Source organism: Sebastes umbrosus, chromosome 2, assembly GCF_015220745.1.
Source record: "Sebastes umbrosus isolate fSebUmb1 chromosome 2, fSebUmb1.pri, whole genome shotgun sequence".
Taxonomy (NCBI): Eukaryota; Metazoa; Chordata; class Actinopteri; order Perciformes; family Sebastidae; genus Sebastes; species Sebastes umbrosus.
The window spans coordinates 17,753,650-17,777,813 of NC_051270.1; the positions used below are offsets into that span (position 1 = coordinate 17,753,650).

General features: G+C 39.9%; 1 long non-coding RNA gene across 1 annotated transcript; it reads left to right on the forward strand.

Moving 5' to 3' along the window:
• The first annotated feature begins 2,442 nt into the window (after positions 1 to 2,442).
• Positions 2,443 to 22,199, forward strand: LOC119474793. The gene is made up of 3 exons (XR_005203658.1): positions 2,443 to 2,657; positions 3,989 to 3,995; positions 22,187 to 22,199. It is a non-coding gene; the product is annotated as an uncharacterized LOC119474793 (long non-coding RNA).
• Positions 22,200 to 24,164: the final 1,965 nt, after the last annotated feature.

Below are 24,164 nucleotides of genomic sequence, written 5' to 3' on the forward strand. Positions count from 1 at the left end.
TTTGGTGGCCAATGAAGAGTCTGTGTGTCAAGGAGGACAAATATTATCTGATGGATTGCCTACAGTATAATATGTATATTAAAGTGAAACATTAAGACAAAGAATAGATTTTTTTAAATTATGGTCAGCATTGATCTCATTAAATCATGTTTAAATATAAGAAAACTAAGAAATGTTACCTTGATATATTCAATTCTTCTGTTGACTGGGTCTTTATCCTCAAGTCTTCTGCAGTCCACCTTTCTCTCTCTTCACACGCGCTCTACCTTCAGTTCACCTCCAACTCACAAAACTTCCTCCAAACTTAAATATCAGCAAACTTTTATCCACAGGAAAGAAGTTTCAGTCAGTATAAGTATAATGAAATTATGTGAAATCCCACATACGTATTTTTAAACTACTCTCATTTTGAAAAGTTTTTAATTGTCGAGTCGACTGGAAACCAAATGTGTCAAAGTCTCCGTCAATCTGTTCGTCCTTTTGTTGTGTGTCTGCGTTATCACTAGCTTATGAAAGACACACCCATATAGACAGTCAGGTCCAGCCCTCCCAGGTGTGTGAGTGTGTGAGTGTGTTCGTGTGTTCGTGTGTTCGTGTGTTCGTGTGTGTGTGTGTGTGTGTGCGTGTGTGTGTTCTGGTGATCATAGTTTATGAAAGCAAACCAGAGAGTGCATTTACGGGTTTGACTGAAAGGAAACCATGAGTGTACTGTAACCACCCAAAGAGTAAGGTACAAGGTTTCTATTAAAGCGTGTGTGTGGTGTGACTAATCAAAGTTTATCAGTGACCAAAATTTCAAGTTGTATATCCAGTTTTTATGAGGCAATAAAAAGGTACAAGGATCATTTGCAATGAAACACACATACAGACGTGGACGCCAGACTGTCTCTCTCTTTCTCTCTCTTTAATTAACTAAAGCCAAAACAACAGAAAAATTGTGCAAACATTACTATGAATTTGTTTTTATCCAATAATATAAAACAGTATCGGTGTAAGGTCTCATCCATACTCCTTCATCCATATAGATTTGACCTTTTTATGTTGGTTTAACTATTGAAATTATTTTCAAATATGTATTTATTGGTTTTCTGGGACAGCCCATTAAAACATTGTTGTAAATGCATCAGAGGCTGTTTTTTTTATCTGTAGTCCCTGGACAGATGTTACATATAGTCACCATAAAAAGAAGATTGTAATTTTAAAAGCTATTGAAATATTTTATAAGCATGCAGAGAAATACAACAAAGATAATATTAATGCTACTAAAGATGTCTCACAGTACATATAGTATTTATTAACTTATTCTGTGATGAAATGGCTGTGGCCTGTGTGGTTATCACATAACTTCCTAACAACTCAACATAACTTACAGTATCTTCCTGTGCTGTAGGCTACGTGGCCTGTATAACAAGGTGTGAGAAGATGTCACACTTGGCCTTCCCTTTCAAAAATAAGATGCAGAAAAGTTTTCTCTTGAAACGGTGTTCAATTGAATATGATTCATATTGGCTTCCTGGACACCAACTGAAAGAGGTTGCTCCAAGAAATTAGTTTTTCATTGTTTTTAATGTCATGGCTTCACCCTCCAATGAATTAACTTGCCATTTCAAGCAGCTACCTGATGGTAATGATGTCAGTCTAAAGCCTGTCTCAAGTCTCACGCATATCTCACACACGTCACACACGCGTCTCAGTTGCGTCTCTTCTAGAGAACAGAGGTCTCGCCTATTTTTTACGCGTGCCACGCACGTTTCACAGCAACAACAAACAGTGATGTTACGGAGATGATAAAAAGTAAAGACTTATTTTTAAATCAACACTTCCAGCAGCAGCTGCAGGAGCTGACACGCAGCTGAAGCGCAGCTGGTGTGAAAAATGCTTGTAATGAAAATGCTGTATGGAGGGTGCACTGGTGTTGTTTTGGGGGTCTCACATAAATGTTTTACTCTGCGAGTGTCATCAGTTATACACAAAAAAATCCTTTTAATGTGCCATTCCTATACAGTATATGACTTCAAGATGTCAAGTATTGTGTATTGAATTGAGCTTTGTACACTGGAGTATATATGAAATGTTTTTGTAAGCATTGATGATCAATGGCCCAATGGAAGCATGAGATGGCAAGTTTTATCTTTTCTTTATCTCACTCTGGTTGTAAAGCTAATGACCCAACCAGCACCATGGGAACCCGTACTCTGTTGTTGTTGTTATAACCTAACCTAAACCCAGGTTCATGGTTTTACACTTTCACAATGGGCTTGTTTGCCATAGTGTTCAACATTAATGTCACTTTTTATAAACATGGTCAGGTTGTATCCCTGTCTTATGGGCTGTAAATCTTTCTAACATGTAATAAATAATTTTGGCTGGATGTTTAAAGCATTATAGGTGCTATTGATAGTCACATAGTGGTAGTCGCATTCTCCCTTCCCCCGTTCCACTGCATTCACTTCACAACAAGTCGTTGCCAGGCACTTACCGTAAATCTCAGCCATTTATCAGTTTTTTTTTTACATTAACTGACGACCCAGAAATAACACGTGATACCAATGTAATTTTACTAGTGGCTCACAAGCCTTGTTAGAAGTGGCAACCAAATGTCAGATATCTTCCACAGAGATAAACAAAGCATTTATTTTGGACCTGCCAAAATGTTTGTAATTAATTTTCAGGAAAAGCCATACTTTTATACTTTACATACTGTTATCAATAAGACCCTTAACAATTGCTCTAGCACAAAAACAACACAAAGCTTTAATCAGTTTGTGTCAAGTGCTGACCTTGTTGGCCAGTACAAGTTTAGTGTGTGACTGTTACCACTGGGTGTCAGTACAGGGCTTTGATTTTAGCCGATGCTTATGCTTGAATGATTTTTCAGTTTTCCGTGGTGTGTGTGTGAAAGCAAACAGATTATGCACTAGAGTTCTTTGTTTGTGAACATGCTTCATATGTGTCTTAAGTAGTGTGTGTACATTTTGCACAAGTCTGTATGTGAATGTTAGTGTGTGTGTTTGCATCTGTGAAGCTATGTGCCTGCATGTTAATGTGTCTGTGTGCATGTGTGTGGTGTGGGCTCAAAAGAATGTCTCTGTCAGGTTGTGGACTCTCATTAAGATGCTCTGCCAGTGCATAATAAGCTGGCCATATGGTCAGCATGGCGGTGGTATCTCCCCCCACCTTCAGGTGGTTGGGTTTGAGAACAGTAATAACACACAGCAACCAGAGAGCAAGGCAGGAGAGAGAGCAGATTTTATGGGTTTAATTTGGAGAAGCGAGATAATTTGCAAGCTTGAACGTTCCAAAAAAAAGATCTCTTACAGTATTGTTCATAAAAGGAGAAGAAAGAAGTTGTGTAAGACATGAGATTGGTGTCTTATCATTTCTCAGTAGCAGTGATCCCAGCTTGACAGTCCTGCTCCGTGATCTGTGAAATGTTGTCGACATCACAATGGTAATGTCACTGAGGGCATTGTTACAGCTATTCACAGCTGATGCCTCTCAGATCTACAGAAAGGTCAGTAGCGAGGTACCCATCACTGGCTCTGATTTGGACATACTGAAATGTTCTTTGCCAAACTATAATTAGTAGCCATATGGGCTGTGTGTGGAGAGTAGATACACATGGAGAGGCTACTGTATGTTGTCTCTCACTATTTATCGACTGTTTAGAGCCTGTAAAATGGCAAGGGAGGAGTGGAGTCATGAATTAAATGATAAACTAAACTCCTTAAATTGTCCGGGAATATCTGGTGGGAGCCACTATCATCTTCATTACCTTAAAGATATCATAGTTTAATTAATTTTAAATTTTAATTGTGAATCAAGTGGCTCCCTGTAATGTGAAAAGGTTTCTGGTACAGGCGTTGTCACTGCCCATTCTGCAGCTGTACCACTTTCAGCTCATTGTTTCTGGTGTGAGTCCCCCTTATATAAGACTCAGGGCAGCTCACAAGCTCACACTAGCCGATTGTACAATACCTGTCCTGAGTGAAATGGTGGAGAGCTGCAATAAATGAGGGGCTGGTGGAAAAAAAGTTCCACATCCAACCAGCCTAGGGGACCGACCGGTAGATATTCTTCTCAGCAGTCAGCCAGACAGAGAACCGCAGTGGGAGGTCCATGTTGCTCTCACTCTGTCTGTTTGATGTGTAAATAATATCAGGCGATAATTTGGTACATTATCCATAAGAACTTGATATACCGGGGCTTTTTGCTGTGAATTTGTTTTGGACTCTACTTTCTTCCCTCTAGCAGTCAAAAAATTATTGCTGTGAAAATACCATTGATGTGTACTGGAGAAAAACATTTAGCTTCCAAGTGTTTCAGCAGATACATTCAGACGCCAGAGAAGATTGTAATGCCACTGAGCAGGATGAATGTGAAGGGGAATATTGCTGATCGGTACTTTAAGGAAAGAGTTTTTGAAAATTATGCACAGCAAGAGCTCTATACAGGCCTGAGGGCAGTGATCTGCACTAATTGTGCTGAAAGAATATATTTAGGTCAGAATCAATTGACGTAAGGCCCCCCTCAGTCCAATACACACACACACACACACATACACACACACACACACACACACACATAGTTGATTCTTCTATTAGCCACCCCTGTGACAAACTGTGTTTTGCACTTGTAGTGTCTAAATTAGGGCTGTCAATCAGTTGAAATATTTAATTGTGATTAATTGTCCATGATTAATCACACATTTTTTATCTGTTCAAAATGTACCGTAAAGGGGATTTGTCATGTATTTAATACTCTTATCAACATAGGAGTGGACAAATATGCTTGCTTTATGCAAATGTATGTATATATTTATTATTGGAAATCAATTAACAACACAAAACAATGACACATATTGTCCAGAAACCCTCACAGGTACTGCATTTAGCATACAAAATATGCTCAAATCATAACATGGCAAACTGCAGCCCAACAGGCAACAACAGCTGTTAGTCTGCTGACTTGACTATGACTTGCCCCCAAACTGCATGTGATTAAGTGGACATGTCTGTAAAGGGGAGACTCGTGGGTACCCATAGAATCAATTTTCATCACATATCTTGAGATCATAGTCTTGTCTCCCAACTCTCTATCGTCTCGTGTGTAAAATATGACACCTGCTACTCTGAGCTGAGACTATATGGAGCAGATGCATTCACGGTCAGTTTGTAGCGTCCGTCGTCTGACTTTGTATTGATAACACGGCACTGATACGTCAAAATGAACTAAATGGGTTTCATTTCTGTAAAAAAGGCAAAACGACGGTGGGTGCGTAATGTAATCGGTGTGTGCCCGACCACCGTGTAACACCGGTATCACCGACTACCCGACAAGCGTAACGTGGGCTTCAGAATAAAGTCGTGCTTTCGGTGTTAACTTTGTAAAACTCATCTTTACATCCATGAACAATACAATAATGATATCCCTTTTGTGTTCTTCTGTCCTGTGTCTCCTCAGCGTCTTTCACTGTCTCTACCGTTGTATCTGTGTAAGTCAGCCGAGCCAACCAACCTTGTGACGTCACAGGCTGGAGTACTGCAACATGGCGGCGCTCTTGCCATTAAGTTAGTTATGGAGTTAAAATGGAGCTTCTTTTTTCTTTTGAATGCTTACATTTGTCTCTCCTCTGCTCAATACAGTACTGGGGACAGCGCCACGCGCCCTATGCAAATAGCCTAAACATGTCTGTCTCTGACAGCTTTTAAAAAAAAATCACATTACGTACAGCGTGCCGTGACGTTTAAATGTAATAAATAAATCTCTTAACAACGCACAACAAACAGCGCCGTCCATGGTACTGAAATAACAACGCTATGTTTCAGAACCATTTGCCTTGGTTTGTCAATAGCGTGGTATTGCAATATTGCGGATATTGCGACAGCCCTAGTTTGAACAAAAATAGTTGAAACTGGTTAAATCCAGTTTCTCCTGACCTTTCAGTTGATGTACACAGGTGTCACATTTTTACTACCATCTCCCGCTGAAAATGGAACAATGTGCAGTTTGATGTCTGAGGTCTGCCAAAACAATTGCAGAGCACCTATATATAGACATATTACTATAGTTGTTCGAGCAGAAACTGAAAACAGGAAGAGTGCTTTTAGGGTAAATGTTGAGAAACATCAAATTCATCAAAGTGTTTTAGATCTGCTTTCTGCAAATGTGGCTGTATGTCATCTGAAACAAAATGAGGATCAGGACAGTCTGCTTTTAAAAAAGAAATGCCTTTGATCTGGCATGGCTTTACTTGACTTAAAATGACACTTGTTAGACTCCCAAATCCCAAATATAGGAGAGGAATTGGTCGACAGATTGACAGAATAAAATTGACACAATCCTAATAATAGAATTGCAATGAAGATGTGCTGTGACATCTTCATTACTAAATGCTATTTTCTGTGCAATTTATGGTTGCAGGCTGGGGAGCAAAAATAGATGGATGATTTTTATACAAGGATCAGCATCACACTTCTCAACCTGCTCCACAAGATGAGTCTGGTGGGAGAAGTTTCTGGTGTGCACATGATGAAGTTCTACTGTAGATGAGGCGTATCTCCTTGCAAATAAAATACAGTATTCACTGAGTTAATCTTTGCATGTAAACTATTAATTAAAAATAGATACAGTGTTTTTGAGAATCGATACAGTATCACAAAACATAATATCATGAAATTCGAATTTTTCTATATTTTCTTACACCCCTATTAGATACACTTTTGAACTCAGTACAGCTCGAGTAAACACCAGTACAAATTGCAACCTCAAAAATGATCCAAGCAATCAATCAACACTTTTCTGCTTCATGCTGTTTATTTTTTATGTGTTGTTAAATTGCCAGGCAGAAAATAAATGTACACGTGCTGTCTGGAAATGCAGAAAGTTCTTTTTGTTCTGTCTAAAAAGTCCGTGCTGTGGCTCTGTAATTCACCTTGACCAAAGCCCAAAATACACATGATTAAATTTCTCCGCTCAATGGCACACTAGACAGTGTTTTCCCCCTCCTATGATCTGATTTCAAAGTCAAGAAAGAAAAGAGGAGTCTAATTCTCTGAGAGACCATAAATCAGCTGTTAATCACAAAATAGGCTCTTAACCAGAGCAGGAAACTGACCCTTTTATTCCCCAGACACAGTGGCTGAGGGCTCACACAAATACTAGACACTGTCAGACAGTCAGACTGAATCTGAGAAAAGATTAGCGTCTGACTGTTTAGTAGAGATAAACAGAGACACATTTTACTGACTGTCTTAAATAGCTCTTGTTCATTAATTTAAATAATTCCATAATGATTTTTTAACATGTATCCACCTGTATCTTGTAATGTGTGGAAACATCGGTTGACAATACTGTGCTATTGAGAAATGTTAATTGGATTTTTGGGATCGTTCCAGTCCTGGTTGAAAATGCCATTGTGGTCTCACTTCCTCACTTCACACTCAATTATACGGGCGACAAGGTCAGGTGATACTGTGGGTCATTCAGTGATTGCAGGTTTGGTAGTTCAAACTCTGACTCCTAACTACACATCGGAGTGTCCTTGAGCAAAACACTGTACCCAGTCTGCTCTGAATGAGCAGGTCAATGGCATCACCGTTTTTGTAAGGGAGAACTGCACTCTTGAAGTAGTGATTTACACGGAAGTCCCACACAGGCTTTGAATTTAATGTGCAACTCATCATTATTGACTTCAGACTTGCCTCAGACGTTACTCAGACTTGATAGTAAATTACCAATGAGTCCAAAGATTTCAAAGTCAGCTTCAGCAACACAGGGGCAAAGTTATTTTCATTTTCAGCACAGACCACTAATGTACAACGGCAATTTAACAGAGTGGTGTTAAAGGTGCTAAATTCAATATCCCGAGCATTAATATAGCATCAAACAACTATTTGCTTTGTAAAGATATAGAGGAGTAATGTCTACCTGATCAGAGAATGAAGTCTCTCTCCCTCTGTGTGTGTTGTAATCTGAGCTTCTCTGTGCTTTGTTGACATCACCAGGCTGGCCACGCATGCCTTTTAGTGCATGTTCATGCATGTGAGCGTGCCCCACTGGCTAGCTCACGGCCGCTGCTCTGCACTGCTTTCATACGGCGGTTACACCTGATAATGGCGTCCCGAGCGATGGCGACGGCGCAGAAGCATAGCACCCACCCTCAGGTAAACACTGTTATCTCTGTCAACACTTTCGCTGTTATTTGCAGTGTTAGCACAGTTAGCTACGAGCCGCCGGCTTGCTGAAATGCTCCCAATCCTGTATTTAGCACCTTTAAGCAATATATTTTTACATGGCTTTGTCTGATGGTCAATCATGGCGTTCTACGGTCTGTTATTTCTTTATAGCAGACTGTTGTAATGTATAACAGACCGTTGCTATGGACACAATTCTAAACTCAGACTCTGGAGGACAGTTTTTGTATCAAATTATTGATTTCTTAAGTAAGTAGCCGTGTAATAAGCAGGATAATGTACAGCGAGCCGGTCATTGTTGTGAAATAAACCCCGACAGGGCGATGCGGCAGAGGGGTGGACCCCGACGCGAAAATACGTAAGGTTCCTAAAAAGAGGACAGGTCAGTATTTTCAGCAGCTCTGAGCCAGATGCCTTTGCAATGCTCTATCTGTACTGTTAGAAGTGTTAGATAGGCTTCTTAACTAATTATGTACTGTATATATATAGGCCTATGTTGAACACATTTTTGTTCTGTAACAGATGGTATTTGTGTCAAGTTGTCTCAAGTTATCAGACAGGATAGATTTGCACCTCATGTAGTGTTTCTACCACGTTTTCCACTGATACTGATGATATTGGTGGTTAAACCACCAGTATTGTAAGTATACCAAGACAAGTTATAACAAGTTTAGAATAAGAAAGAATCTGGTGAGTTTCCTCTGCTTTTGCACCACTGATAAGTGTATTGGACTTTTTTTGGAACTAAAAAAGTAATACTAAAATGAATAGCATAGATGAAGGGCAGACTTTCTTCAGGTAAATTGCGCCATTGCCTTCATATAATAGATGTCGTTCTGGACAGTGGACATTTTCTTCTCGCTGATCAAACAAAAGGGAAATGCAAGAGAGCTTAGACAGAAAGACAGTGATTTTAATGTGACATACATTTTATTTATATCCACTTTAATCAAGAGAGCAGAGCGGCTGGACATTTAATTTCAGAGAGAAATATAAAACAAATATTTTACCTCAGGAAAAAGAGACAGGCGATGCATTGAAATACGGATAAATTGATAGAAAGAGATGGAAACTGTGTGTGTCCTGAAGGACTGCCAGCAGTGGTACTATAACATTATGGAGGTACGATTTAAAAAAATGATGCTTCTCCTTCTTATAGCACAATAGTAGATGTATGTGTGTGTATCTGTGATGTTAGCGGTCATTATTTACATCGAGCTTCTGGAAGAAATGCTGTACCAGTGTGTAACAGTCAGGGGATCTATTGGCCGAAATGGAATATAATATTATTAAGTATGTTTTTTTTTGTGTATAATCACCTGATAATAAGAATCATTGTGTTTTCGTTACCTTAGAATAAGCTGTTTATATCTACATAGGGAGCGGGTCCTCTCCACCATGTTTCAACGTTCCTTGCTCCCGTCGCCGCTGCTCTCTCTCTCTTGTTTCACAATTTGCTTCCCACATACATACCCACTCTACGGCTCTACTGGCTCTAGAGAGGGCGATCAGCGTTTTCGCTTCAGCCACCGTAGCTCTCCAACATTCTTGGCACAGAGGAGAAGCTTCAGTTGGTTGCAATCTCCTCACCTCACCGCTAGATACTGTCAGATCCTACACACTGAACCTTTTTAAAGGAGCTCACAGAGAACTACATCTTCTCTTCTCTCTCAGCATGAATCGAGGTTCAACTTAATTTACTGTAAACCGGCTCATTGCTGCAACATACCATTAGAAACAATGCAAATGTTTAATTAACCATCTTAGTCAACACACATTATATATAATTCAATGCCAGTAGGGCTGTCGCAATAACCGCAATATTGACAAGCCAACCGCAGGGGATGGCAAGCAACCGCCACAACCGCTATGTTCACGTTTCTTCTTTTTCGAATTCTTTGCAATGGGATTGCCACATTTTTACCCTTTGCTGCAAACGGCAGCAGCGTGATGATGTGCTGAGCATCTATTCTGCACTGAACGCTGCATTTTTGGTGTTTTTTTCTGGTTGCCAGACTTGTGTTGAAAAATGTTCAACCTTGGGTAAAACTCCGCAAAGATCAACCATCACATCCCACATGTAGCTACAAGTGCTGAACAACAACAATGGAGGAAAAATTAATACATTTAGACTGGCGGGTCCGTTGTGCTTCGACCTTCCCTTCATCCAGAGCAAGTACTCTACCTTGTGCCAACATTTTGATTTACTGTATCATAGCAACCAGACGCAACCAAAGCGCAGCTGAAAAAAATCCTGCGCCTCATTTAGCCCTTCTTTGTTCTGCACTTAACAATAAACAAGTATTTCATTTGTTTTAAAACTGTCATCTTTGTCATTTAAAAAGCAAAAAATACCTAATAATAGCCTAACAATAAAGCTTATTTATACGGTACAAAAATCAGGATGAATAGTCATTTGCAAAAAAACTAGAGTTGCAATAATACCTCATATCGCACTGTTGAGCCAATCATTATCACCGCAAGGGACATTCCTTCACTGCGACAGCCCTAAATGCCAGTATTCTTCCACCAAACAGTACAGTACTTTTTAATTGATATGAGTACACTAGAAACAACTCAAAAACTCCTAACCCAGAAGTGCTTCATTGGAGCTGCTTGGTGGCCAACAGTAGAAGTAGGTGTCGGTGCTCCTGGAAAAACCGTATCTCTTGTTAAAATGTTATAGGTTTAAGCCTACAACAGCTTAAAGTGTGACTCAGACACTGAGAACAGAGGACATGAACTATGCTTTTTACATCAAAGGCCCTGCAAATGTCATATGGCGCTGTGTGTACAGTCGATGAACTCTACTGATCAAGTCATGAACAAGCTCTGAGCGCTGCCCCGGTCTTTTCGCGTCTATTCTGACTGTCATTTGCAATTCTATCAAATCCCAAAGAGACATATTCCACTTTCTGTTTACCTCAGGACAGAATCACATTAAAATATTGTTGGTGTCCTGCAGAGAGAGATGCTGTAGGTGGGGATGTGCTAGTGTATGTGTGTGTGTGTGTAAGTGTGTAACAGCTGTATTGAAGAACAACAAGCCAGATGGCATCAGCTTCTTTGTTCTGCTTTGTTTTCTTGCACACTCACCTGTGTGTGTCTGTTTGTCTTTCCTCCTCTCGTTCTGCCTTTGAGTTTGGAATCAGGTTTTGTTTCTAGCATACATTTAGATAAAGTTGTATATTCCTTTTCATGAATTTTGATCAGTGATTTTATAGGACTTGTGATGTACAAAATACGATGTTCATGTTGCACATCCTAACCTATCTGTCTTTGTGACACAAAGAAACATGACAAGGGGTTGGGTAAATACATTTTCATTTCAACAAACTCAAGAGGCAGGTACATTTTGATCAAGTTAGTCATAGCTAGAGTCAGAACATTTTTTTTTTTTTAAATTAAATTCCATCAAATTATAAGAATATTTTCGACAAAGGATGTTTGTATCTGTTAAATAGGATAAAGTGTCAACTGTTGTAGAAAAGTATAATTATTTCACCTTGGTCATGAATTGTCACATAACTGCAGAGAGTCAGCACTACTCCGTGTTATAGAGATTAATGGATCTTATAGATCTATTATAATTGATATTATACAGAATGATTACCAGGGAAAAGAAATGTCACTTTTCACTTTTTATTGACATACTGTATACTCTCACCTACTGTCTGTTGCCCACTGGCTCACATTTTCTGTCCGTCTCTGTCACTCGACAAACTTTCCATGCTTTTTTTTTTTACGTGATAGAGCTACACAAAGAACACTGTCTTACCTGTGCTTTTATTTTTTTCACCCTTACTTAATTCAGTATGTCTTTTTCAATTTCATAAGCAGTAAATCTCTGACTTTTTTCACTGCACTGTTACCTGCTGCAGTCGTGTAAACACATTGAAAGTAATGACTTTAGGTTGTAATCTTCTTGAAGCCTTTCAGCGCCTGTTTTTAACTTATTCTAGTCTTGGATTAAAAATGTTTTAATGCAATTGCTCATAAGAGAAACGGTAAATAAAGACTTTAGTGTCTTGTCCTTTTAAGAACTAGAAATGTAATTTGTTTTGGGCTAGTTTCCTTGCTATTTTCAGCTTTACTCATGAACAGTAGGCATGTCAGGGTGAGGAAAATGTCACACCGGTTAATAAACTCGTGTAACACCGGTGTTATCGAATATGCCGGACATTTTACAAGAAAAGATGACGCTCAATATATGTAGAGAGCTTACTTTAATCTTTAACGTTGAATGGCTGTGTGTCTGGCCTCTCTGGTTGAGCTATCGCTGCGGGGCCGCGGGTTTCCACCCGGTGCAACACCTGCTGTGATCGCTCCGTCCTCCGCACGGCAATTGCCTCATTAACATTATGGTTTCCTGTTAAGGTGGACCAGCTTAGTCAGGCTCTTCTCTTAAATCACGCTGTTGGCCAGTTATGGTTACAGACTCTCTCTCCACCTCCCTACACTTGTCATTTGAGTTTAATTAATTTGCCAAAAAGGAGACAAAACGCACAATAAACAAAGTTAAAGATGAATTTGACTGATTTAAAAAAAAAAAAAATCTATAGATATCGCGATTATATCGTTATCACCCACTGTAAGTGCCATTTACTAGTGCCAAGTTTATGTTTATTGTTTTGATAATATTATTTGCTGAAGTTCAATGAGAAATATATTTCAGTTAAATATGAGAGAATATTGTGACTATATGTGGTGTGATTCCTTCCTGTATATTGACCACTGTTAATTTGAGTTTCATCCTGTGCGGCTTCCGTACACACGTGATTTAGGGACAGGAAGTGAACTTTATTGTGAAATGACTTTTATTGTGAAAAGGTTCAGTTGTAAATAAACGAGTTACTGGCGGAGCAACACGGTTGTTTTACCGTTGCCGTTGCCGTTACTACCGGGCCGACTCAACGCGTAAAACATTGTGATGTCGTCCTTGAAGTGTGGTTATTGACAGAAAGTAAGTTAAGACGAAGATAGAAGTATGAAGACTAAAGATAGCCACTGCACTCACAATAGCCTGCTTGTTTTTAGACTTTGGAAAGAAAGTAGAGCACCCACAGGAAAACTTGAGAATATTGAAACTCCAAAAAGAAAGGTCCCAGGACCCTCCTTCTGTGAGGTGACAGTGATAACCATTGAGCCACTGTGCTGCCCGGCAGCAATATTGGATAAAAAAAACAAAAGGAAAAAACAGTTTTCTCAATTTTTTAAAATTCCACTTGGGGTTTACTTTGTTTTAGAAAATCAAACTTGCTCAGCAGAGAATTAACAAAAGAAGGAATGAAGAAATGGATGGTTGGATGACGGGTGGAGGGTTGACAGAAGCAGAGGGAAATGAAAAGGGAGTGAGGAAGGGAGGGAGGTAGACGATGAGACAGATGAGAAGGAGAGAGAGATAATGAGGCAGAGGGAGAGAGAGGAGCTGTGCCAGCAAACAGGGAAAATCAAATGGGGAAAATTAAAGAGGCAGCGAGAATTGAAAGGATGAAGGGAGAGAAGGAGGAATTAAGAGTAGGTGATAAGGAATGGACAAGAGGACTAATTGAAAGCAAGTGAGGGAGAAAAGTATAGACTTGGGTTAGTGGAAAAGGTGTTTGAGAGACAAAGCGAGACTGTGTGAGAGGGAGATAGGGTAGCAAAACAAATTAAGAGAGGAGGGGAAAAAGGAATGGGAGGCTGAAAGAGTGGCAGAACGAAAAGAGTGAAATCAGATGGAAAAGCCTCTCTTGTTCATCCAGGCTGAAAGTTGAATCACAGTTACAAGCTTCTGGCTTCAGACAACCGTGTTTTGTATATGCGTGCATGTTTTTCATTAGGCAATGATACAGGAACAGAGGCATTGTACCATATGTTCATATCGTTCTAGCTTGTACTTCACTGGAGTGAGCCCAAATCACATATTTATTGGCCTGTATATATTCTTGAAGAACTTGGCTCGTGTGTGAAGGTAAATCGTGACTGATAATTGTACCCAATAAACAAGTGTAGATAGAATATTTGCAAAGAAATCAAGTCAACAAAAAATGTCCTCTTATTGTAAGAGTAACTACAGTTACTGCTTTTATTGTTGTAGTCAGAGTAACGTGACGTCATATCCGTTCTGTATCCGTAACACAAAACAAACAGTAGCCGGCCGGCTGTAGCGAGCAGAAACCGGCAGATACGACAGAGCAGAAAATTACGGAGGGTCGGTGTGGATACGACCTGCACCCTCACATTTTAAATCCAAAGTGGTAAACTCTACACATACAGTAAAGTATGGAAACACTTTGGGTTTCACACATTGACAGGGAAAGCAGAGCTAGACATCATGGCTAAAGCTGCATGCTGACTCTGTCATGGACAGGAAACGTTATCGTATTGCGGTAACGTGCGGTCAAGCCAGCCGTCACTCTCCTCTCAGTGGTCACATTGGCCGACGCTACAACTGTAGAGCACCCATATACTGACATTTATGTTAAATGCATTCAAACGACTCCAATGATGCTGACCATGGATGCATAAAGAGAACTAAGCTGACGGGAGAGCTAGCGACGGACTTGGAGAAGGTAGTGGAAGTATACATGTGTGACTACGTCCGGTTTTCAAAATAAGGTGTTAAAAAAGGGAAGTGTATCTACAAAATACATACTGTATATATAAACAGGATTGATTGGATTGTATTCACCAGTTGTATAAAACATTACATGTACCTTATAAATTAGAAAATACCACAAATTTGTGAGGGAAATGTCTTTATTCTTTGATTTTTGGGTTTCTGGAATTTGTTTTTATAAATAATGCCTGACAATGACTGATATATTTGACTTCAGGACATCTCTGACTACATACTTGCTGAAAATCAAACATTTTTACTGTATTCATTTAAATATTTTCCAAAGTAAAAGTCCCTAGAAGTGTATGATTCAACTCTATCTCTTGGTCTAGTGTTAAAAAAGTTAACAAAAATGGCAATAAATCATAATATAGAATCGCAATACTTGTAGAATCGCAATACATATCGACTCGGCACCCAAGTATCGTGATAGTATCGAATCGGGAGATAGGTGAATCGTCCCAGCCCTACTGAAAACACAATCTGTGCTTCTACAGTAGCCAGGTGATGAAATGTATGTGGAAGGACTGAATGTAGGGGGAGGTTTGTGCTCTGTTGCAGTTTTAATTATTCAAGGGCCTTTTTGTATTAACATAATTCATTTCTGACCACTTGCAGTCAGCTGATGTGGCGCTTGCATTTGCAAACGATCTCATCTGTCATAATGATTCTCACAGAAAAGCACAATGAGGTGTCAGAGAATGATATATAGGATAGGGCACAGGTCCACTATACAAAGGCTGGCACTCCTGCCAGACACAGCCGCCGCACAATAGGGGTTTGTAGCTGATGCTGAGGCAGGAGACCAGGCACTGTGCACAGGCCCAGATGTCCACTCCTAAGTACTGTTTCTTGAGCACAGCAAAACATCTGTAAGGTTAGATTTATGACGACAGGTTTCAGAGTTATGATCACATTTATTTAGGCAATGAGAGCTTATAAAGAAACCAGATGGAAAAGATTGGAACCAGATTTAGATGTTTTGCAGTAGAATATTATCCAAGTTTCTTCGTTCGGTTGATATATAGTATAAGCAACACAAATTACACATATAACAATTTGAGCTGTACAGTTTACCTGCAACTTTATCTGCAGTACAGTAAATTCATAATCATGGCCTCTCACCAGCCTCTCTCTCCTCCACAGTTGCCAGCTGGTCTGCAAAATCTGTGAGCTGCAATACCACGTCAACATACTGAAAAATATGGAAAACACTGTATATTAAAAATACTACTTAGGTAACAATCTGTCCCTGTTTGCGTCAAGGTCTTACATAACTGAAATCAAAGTGAAGAATCTTGTAGTGAGTGATGTGTGTAAAAATGTGTGGGCAAAGACTTGATAAACTAAGAAAGGATTTTATTTAAGTTTGGAAATTTGACCGTTGCGTGGTGTACTCCACCCATCCACCTCTAACAGAGATGTGACTCTACTCTCAGCATGAAGATGAACGATGTGATGAAGACACGATGAACGATGGAAATGACTGGATGATTATAAAGATGACAGAAGGATGAAACATGGCTTGAGGGAAAGTTAGGTCAAGGTCTTTCGTGATATTTTTGGGAAGCAATGGCACAGGTGCAAAACGCAGTCAACCGCAGAGATCACACAGGGCACGGCGTCTATGTCTGGTATTTCTGAGGCCAGAGGCATGTGGTTCACCTGTGATGCAGGTAGAAACTAAGTGGGATTTTGAGGAATAACTTTGTCAGTGGGTGTCTTACTGTGGGGTCTGGCATGAATCCATCACGTCTTTAAAAGCAGTTCACTGCTTTTATAGACGCCATGAGGTAATGACTGGTAAAGAGGAAGAGTGTCATTTTTTAAGTAGAATCCAATTTTCCTGAAGAATTTATGAGCGTAATATACATAGATCATGTATAAAAGGGGTTTATGTGATTTTATGTGACCCTCTCAACGCTCGAAATTAAGGATGTCCCATTGTCCCGGGGACAATAAAAATAGCACCTGGGACACAAAGATACGGTGTCTGGGACAATTCTGGAACAGTAGAGAAACTTATCATTACAAATGAAATCATTACCTTTATGCGTCATGGTTGTTACCAACTTGTTAGCCCTATCGGTAAAGTAGAGGATGTAAACCTCGTAGAGTAGGGCTGCACAATTAATCGAATATTAATCGTGATCACGATTTTGGCTTTCCACTATTAAAGGGACTATTTGTAACTTTCAGAAATGCTTGTTAACAGCGATACCTGTGGCCGTTAAGTCAACGAAAGTCAGCGTCGGGCTCGCGCTTGTGCTCGCTCTAAATAGACATGAACGAGCATCGCTCAAAACAGTGAGGCGACAGACGTCAGCTAAAACCACAATATCACTCTATATTTCACCTGTTTGGCAGTAATGTTAGCTGACCAGACAAAGGTCTCTCCATGAATCAATGCTGATCCTAGTGTTGGCTTTTCCTGCCTTATCCCCACCGCTTCAGCCTCTGGGGCTGAAGTCTGCGGGGCAAAGGCAGCCGGGCTCCGCAGCGAGAAACGTTGTTGTCTCCAACCGCAGCCGGAGGGAACAGTGAAAACACCGGCACCCGGTCGGAGGCGATAATGTAACTCGCTGCGGAGCTCCGTCAATTCACAAGACACGGGGAAACCTCTGCTGGTCTGGAGGAGCTGCAGCTTTTATTTCTGCACAAACGTCCACTCACTAGATATTCTATGAATGAATGATGATCTATATAACAAATGAATTGAATTTAATATTCATTTAAATACACCCCTGTAAAGTGTCGTGACTGCATCTTGCATGGTACGGCCGCTATCACGGTGACAAAATCTGTCCACTACTCTTAATTTTTACAGCATGCACCATTACTTACAAATACATATGTTGGACACTGAAAATAAAACCAGACACATGGAAAATAGAGCAGATGATTTTGAAATGTATTGAAAAGTACATTTGTGTGTTTATGTGTGAGAGGACAGAAAAAGGGGAAAAGGGTTGAGGGTGTGATGAGTGTGTGTGTTATTTATGGATGTGTCAGTTTCAGCTTTAGAAATGTCAGAGTCATTCCCCCTCATGTTAGTATTTTGTGCTGTAAGCGTGGCAGCTGATGCAGCTCTGTGCCTTTTAATGATTGGAGGCAACAAAATGTTCAGGATTGGCATCTGCTAATGTCAACAAGACCCGGTGAGTGAAATGGTAAACAGAATGACCTTTTTAGTTTTCCAACTGATAGTAGACTAAATCTTCTACTCTCAAGCTTGAGGTTTTTAACCCAAACAAGCCTGAAAAAAAGAATGATGCTTGCTGGCTACGATCTCTCAACTTGTGGATGTGCCTCTGAACAAGGAGTTTGAATCTTACCAAAACCTGTACTGCCCAGTAACCAGCAGCAAAAGACTGTGCGTGTACTGGAAAGGTGTATAATTGAGAGTACGTTTCTATACATGATTTATTTATTGGTACTTTTAAAACATAGCGTATTTGTAATGATATATAATTAAAATAAACAGAACAGATGAATTCACTTCCATTATATTTTATTAATACAATAGTAGCAACAAATGGAAGAGATGTGTCAACTGGAAAGTTATATTTGCCAACATATTTCCCAGCATTGCAAAGAACCAACAAGAAAAGAAACAAACGTGTGTCTGTAGCAGCATGTTACTGCTATTCTACCCGCTTTCCTCACTGATTCCATGACTTTAGTTTTGGTTTTGTTGTAGAGTTCGGGTATCCCAGTGTCGGCAAAAGACGACAAGATGGTTTGATGTACCTCGGCTCCAAAGTGTGCAACATAGTGCGAAAGCCCTGGTTCTGCCGGTCGGATGGTATCCATCTGCGGTTGCTCACGCTCAGCCGTCCACATCTGTTACTTTTCACCATCCAGTTGGTTCAGGCGTAAGGAACATACAGTCTTAGGAGATTGTTACAGGAAATCATAATGTTGAGAGTTACAGTAGGTTTTACATTTCTGATTATTGACTTTTCTGTATGAAGACAATCTTTCAACAGAGAACCGCAATGCATCTAAGAATAAATTTTCCCTACCCCTATAAATAATGGTATACAGTATGTCATTTTATAATGCGATGAAACAACATGCATTGTGATATACAGCAGAATAACCACATGGGAATTACTGTTTTGGCAAAACCAGCAAAGTAAATACCTGACATATCAACTGATATAAAACAGACAGATATTACAGTATAAACAATATGGAAACATTTCTTACAGGGTGAATTACCAAGTGGGCTAAGCCAGGAACAGCCCCAGGGCCCCAGACCTCTAGGAGCCCCTGTCAATAGTTGTTTTCAAATTTGTTACAAATATGCATCAATAAAGTACAGTATGAATTAAGGTGGGTCCTGCATCATTACCGGTTCCCAAGCCAAGTCCCTATGGACTGAGCTACTGCCGCCCCCTGAATAGGTTAATCCAGTCATACTGACACTTGTAGAGCGGCAACTAAGAATAACTTTATTGATTATGTTGCCTGTTACATTCTTGATTCAAAACCCAAAGATATTCAGTTTACAGTCATATAAAATAGAGAATATTAGCAAATCCTTACATTGGAGAAGCTGGGACCGGTCATGCTTGGCATTTTTGCCAGCCTATTATACTGTTGTCAGGCTATTAAATAGGCGTTATCAGTCGCTATAAGCCCCATAGATATGGGTTAATAAGAGCCTACTACACCCACTGGTAGGTTTTATCATCTATTCACATATTACATCCCCGAAATGTGGTATAAAAGTACATGACAGCAACCTCTGTAGTAATTATGACATCTATGGTGCTTATAGCAACTGATAACGGGTATTTAATGGCCTGATAACAGTTGAATCGGGTGATTTGATAAAAGTCTTCAAAAATTAACTGGCAACTGTTTTGATAATCGATTAATTAACATATCATATGTTTTTTGCTGTATATGTCGTTATATTGTCTGAGTTTAGAAAAGACCTCTTTTTTAACCACTCTCCTTTGGTAAAAATGCACTGTTACACAGGTTTGACGCACCACTTCTTCACTTGTTGTGTCCCTCTCTCTGGCTCTCGCTCTGTTTCTCTGGAATAGACAGAAAATAATTGAGTTGTGGTCTGCTAACTGTCTTTCACAGTGTAATTCAATCTATGTGCCGTCCAATTACAATAATGCGTAATCTGATTTCAGCTACTGTGGGCATTATAAATTTATTATTACAGTAATGCAACACCTGGAAAGCCTCTCTCTGTGTGTGTGTCTGTGTGGGTGAGAAAGAGAGGGAGAGAGAGAAGCAGGCTTACAAACACATTAAGAGAGAGAAAGAGGTGTATACAGGGATGCATGCAGACAGTGAGAGAGCGAGAGAGTTTTTGTACTTGTGGAAGAGAACTTGATTAATTTCATTGGACCTGACCCCCCCGAACAAATCCAATATAGCTGTCTGCTAGCTACTTCTACAGCAATCCCAACGGTGTGTGTGTTTGTGTCTATATGTGTGTGTGTGTGTGTGCACGTGCATTTTTCTTTGTGTCTTTGTGCACGTGTAAGTTTGTCTTTGTTTGGGTGTGTGTGTTTTTGTTGGTCTGCCTGGCGGTGTGTGTGTGTGTGTGTGTGTCTATTCAGTTAGTAGCCAATAGGTCAAAGCGTGGGTCAAGGTGACTTAGTGAATCAAAACAAGCTAATTAGCTGCTAACCTAATTAGCTTGTCTAACAACGCTGGTAAAAAAAAAAAAGAAGAGAAAAGAAGGCAACATCCACCCCTCTCTATTCCTCCCTCCTCCCATTCTCTAATGAAATATGTGTCTCCTCTCTCTCCTTTCTTCTCCTTATCATAATCAGTCTCTTCTGGGCATAGACTCAGAGTTTAACCTCCTCAAAGTCAATTTACCTTCCTATTTCTCTCTCTCTCTCCTCTTTGCCTCTCTGTTGTCTCTCTCTCTACTCCTGTCCTCAGCACACCCTCATTTTTCTCTGTCTCACTTTTTTTTTCTCTCTCCTGTCTCTTGTCTCCCCTACAACTTCCCCTGCCCTCTGTCTCACTCTGTGGGGGAGCTGCTCTCCCCCCGGGGTCCAAGTGGAGTTGATGCGATGCTAAATCTCTTTCCCCCTGTTGTCCTGCTCCTGTGGAATTTTATTAATGACCGAGTACTGAGAGAACGCCAAACAAATTTAGAGGTAGTAGTTGTTAAGTAGTAGTAACAGTTGCTTCTGCACCCTTGAAATATTTATCTTTTGTTCATAGACAGTAGAGCTGGTATGAAATACTGAATCAACCAAGTTTAGCTGGTTTACTAAATTGATTTCCACTCTAATTAATAATTATACAGTATAACAAACGTGACAAATGTCAGCTTTTAAAAGAAAAAAGAAGATTATGTTTATTTTTTCATGGCAAGAGCACCGCCATGTTGGAGTACTCTAGCGAGTTATGGGTACCCACGAGTCTCCCCTTTACAGACATGCCCACTTTATGATAATCACATGCTGTTTGGGGCAAGTCATAGTCAAGTCAGCACACTGACACTCTGACAGCTGTTGTTGCCTGTTGGGCTTGAGTTTGCCAAGTTATGTTTTGAGCATATCTTTAATCCTAAATGCAGTACCTGTGAAGGTTTCTGGACAATATTTGTCATTGTTTTGTGTTAATAATTGATTTCCATAATAACTATATACATACATTTATGTAAAGCAGAATATTTGCTCACTCCCATGTTGATAAGAGTGTTAAATACTTGACAAATCTTCTTTTAAGGTACATTTTGAACAGATAATAAATGTGTGATTAATTGGGATTAAATACTTTAATTGATTGACAGTCCTAATTATTATTTTGATTATTATTCATGTATCTATTTTTTCTATTTAAATTTATATTTTTCGATTATATTTTAGATTATTACACGGCTGTGTTTAATACTCGATTTTGATTGGTCGTTCTGCGGTCTGTAATTTCTGTATAACAGACCGTTGCTATGTATAGCAGACCGTTGCTATGGGCGCAGTTCAGATGTCGGACTCTGGCGGACCGTTTTTGTGTCAAAATATTGATTTCTTCAGTAAGTAGCCGTGTAATAATTGGGATAATACAGCGAGCCAGTCATTGTTGTTAAAGAATCCCCTTCAGGGCGATGCTGCACTCTTTCACAACAATGACTGGCTCGCTGTACATTATCCCTTACATATACAATTCATGACATTTTCATTTCTTGCGTACTTCTTGTATTGAAAATGAAAAACAGTTGGTCATAAAAAAAAAAGAATTGTGCAAACCTCCCCATCATAACACGTACACACCATAAAACAACACGGCATATTTTACCACCTCTCAACACGTATGCCTTAACCACCAGGAGGGGGAGAGAGCGAGGCAGCGAGGGAGAGGGGGAAGGAAAGAAAGTGAGGGAGGTAGAGTGTCTGCAAAGATTAATTTACAATATTTGATTTCGTTGTTTGAGCTTCATCAGAGTCATGAAGCTGCAGCATCCAATCAAGACTCAGTCAACATTCAAAGGGTGGCTTTTTATTATCTTAGATTATATATATTCTTTTACTTCATTTTGAAATATTATGTACACGTGAGATTGGGGGATATAGAGGAAGAAGGGAGGATGAAAGACAAGCGTGAGGAAGAAAGGAAAGACAAGGCGGTGTGGCTCGTGCGCTTAAATGAATTCCAGTCAGACAAGTGCCAATATGAGAAAGGTTCATTGTGGATTCCACAGAGCATTAAAAGATATTGGAGATCCTGTAAATATCTGTGCTGTGCTACATTACTTTTCATTAACTTTGTTACCCACTGCACTGCGAAATCTATTTTGGATTTTTGGAGAGGTGCAAATAAAAGTCTCTGAGCCACCAGCGAACCTCAGGAAGGTGAATGCTCCATAATGCATAGGCAAACACACCTCTTTTCCTGTTTGTAACATTTAAAGGCTATAGATTAGAGATAGAGTTAGATAAAAAAAAAGTCTAGCTACAAAGTGAAGGTTCACTTGCAGTAGAAATCGTGACAAGTAGGGCATTAAATAAGGGTATTCTCATCCTCTCATCATCTCACCTTTCATGGAAAAAGTGTTAAGATCTGTTAGGAGATGCCTTCTGAATAAGCCCAGTCACATATGAACTCTAAGCCCTCCCTTTTTCCTCCAACATCTGAACAAGGCATCATGTGTTTACTGTATTTAGACCATGGTGTGAGGGAAAGCAGAACACAGTAATGTGACTGAGGGTGCTTTCACATCAGGGACCCGGATCCGAGTATACTTGATCCCAAAGTCCAGTTCGTTTGACTAGTGTGAGCGCTCCGTACCGTACTCGAGTCCACTTGAAAAGGTGGTTTCCAGTACAGTTCATGTATAATCAGGTACGGTTTACATCAGGTGTGAAAGCCAACCGTACCGAAACACAGCAGTGAACTACTATTTAATAAGAGTAACGTTAGCAGTCAGCGAGTAGTTTTGAAAGGGCAGGCTTGTTTCACAGCGCTGGTCTCCTCCGAAATCTGTATATGCTTGTAGCATGCGCCGATCATCTGAACTGCAAAGCCAAGCGTGATAATGCAGAAAGGCAGGCGAGAGGGTTCTTAAAATATAAACCATAGTAGGCGATGGGGTTGGGCGACGTTTGTTATTTTGTTTAGCTAATTTAATGGTCTGTCTCTGAAGAACGAGAGCTGCTCAGCTGTTCAGCGGGCAGAGAGAGAGAGACAGCAGGGGGAACAACGTGTAGAGCCGGCATTTCACACCAAACTCGGTGAATTAAGTGTTTATTTCGACCAAACCAGAGTTGGTGATTATTGGAAAGACTAACGACGACGGTTTTGGTGAGTTTTATTTTGTTTCTGTCAAGTTTGAATGAAGTGTTTTACGATCTCAACATAAACAAATACACATGGATGATGACGCAAGTGTACTCGGGTACGGAACAACATTACTAATGTGAAAGCTGAGCAGTGGGGGAGTGGAGAGGGGGCGCATTCGTACTCGGGCACGGTACGAATCAATCTTACCTAATATGAAAATGCCCTAAGCTAATTCATATTGTAGTCATAATTCTTTGGCAGCCTTTTTTTAACCAGCATCTCACTCAGTACAGACATGCCAGTCACCGTGGTAATGCTGTTTTAATAGTCGTTTACGGATATCAAACTTGGAGTTTTTTAGGCCATGAAGGCACCAGTCATGTTTTAGGCACATGGTTACCTCTGAGGCTGACCTGCTTTGAACAAATGGTTTAATTTAGAAGGCTGTCATACTTTATGCACACGGGCCATTAGTCCAAACCAGCAGGGACCTTTTACAGGCCCCTTCTAAATGTTTGATAACTAGACGAGGGCATATGAAAGATGCATGGAGAAAACTACAGAGCAAATGTTTTGAAATACTTTCCAGGAAATGGGGA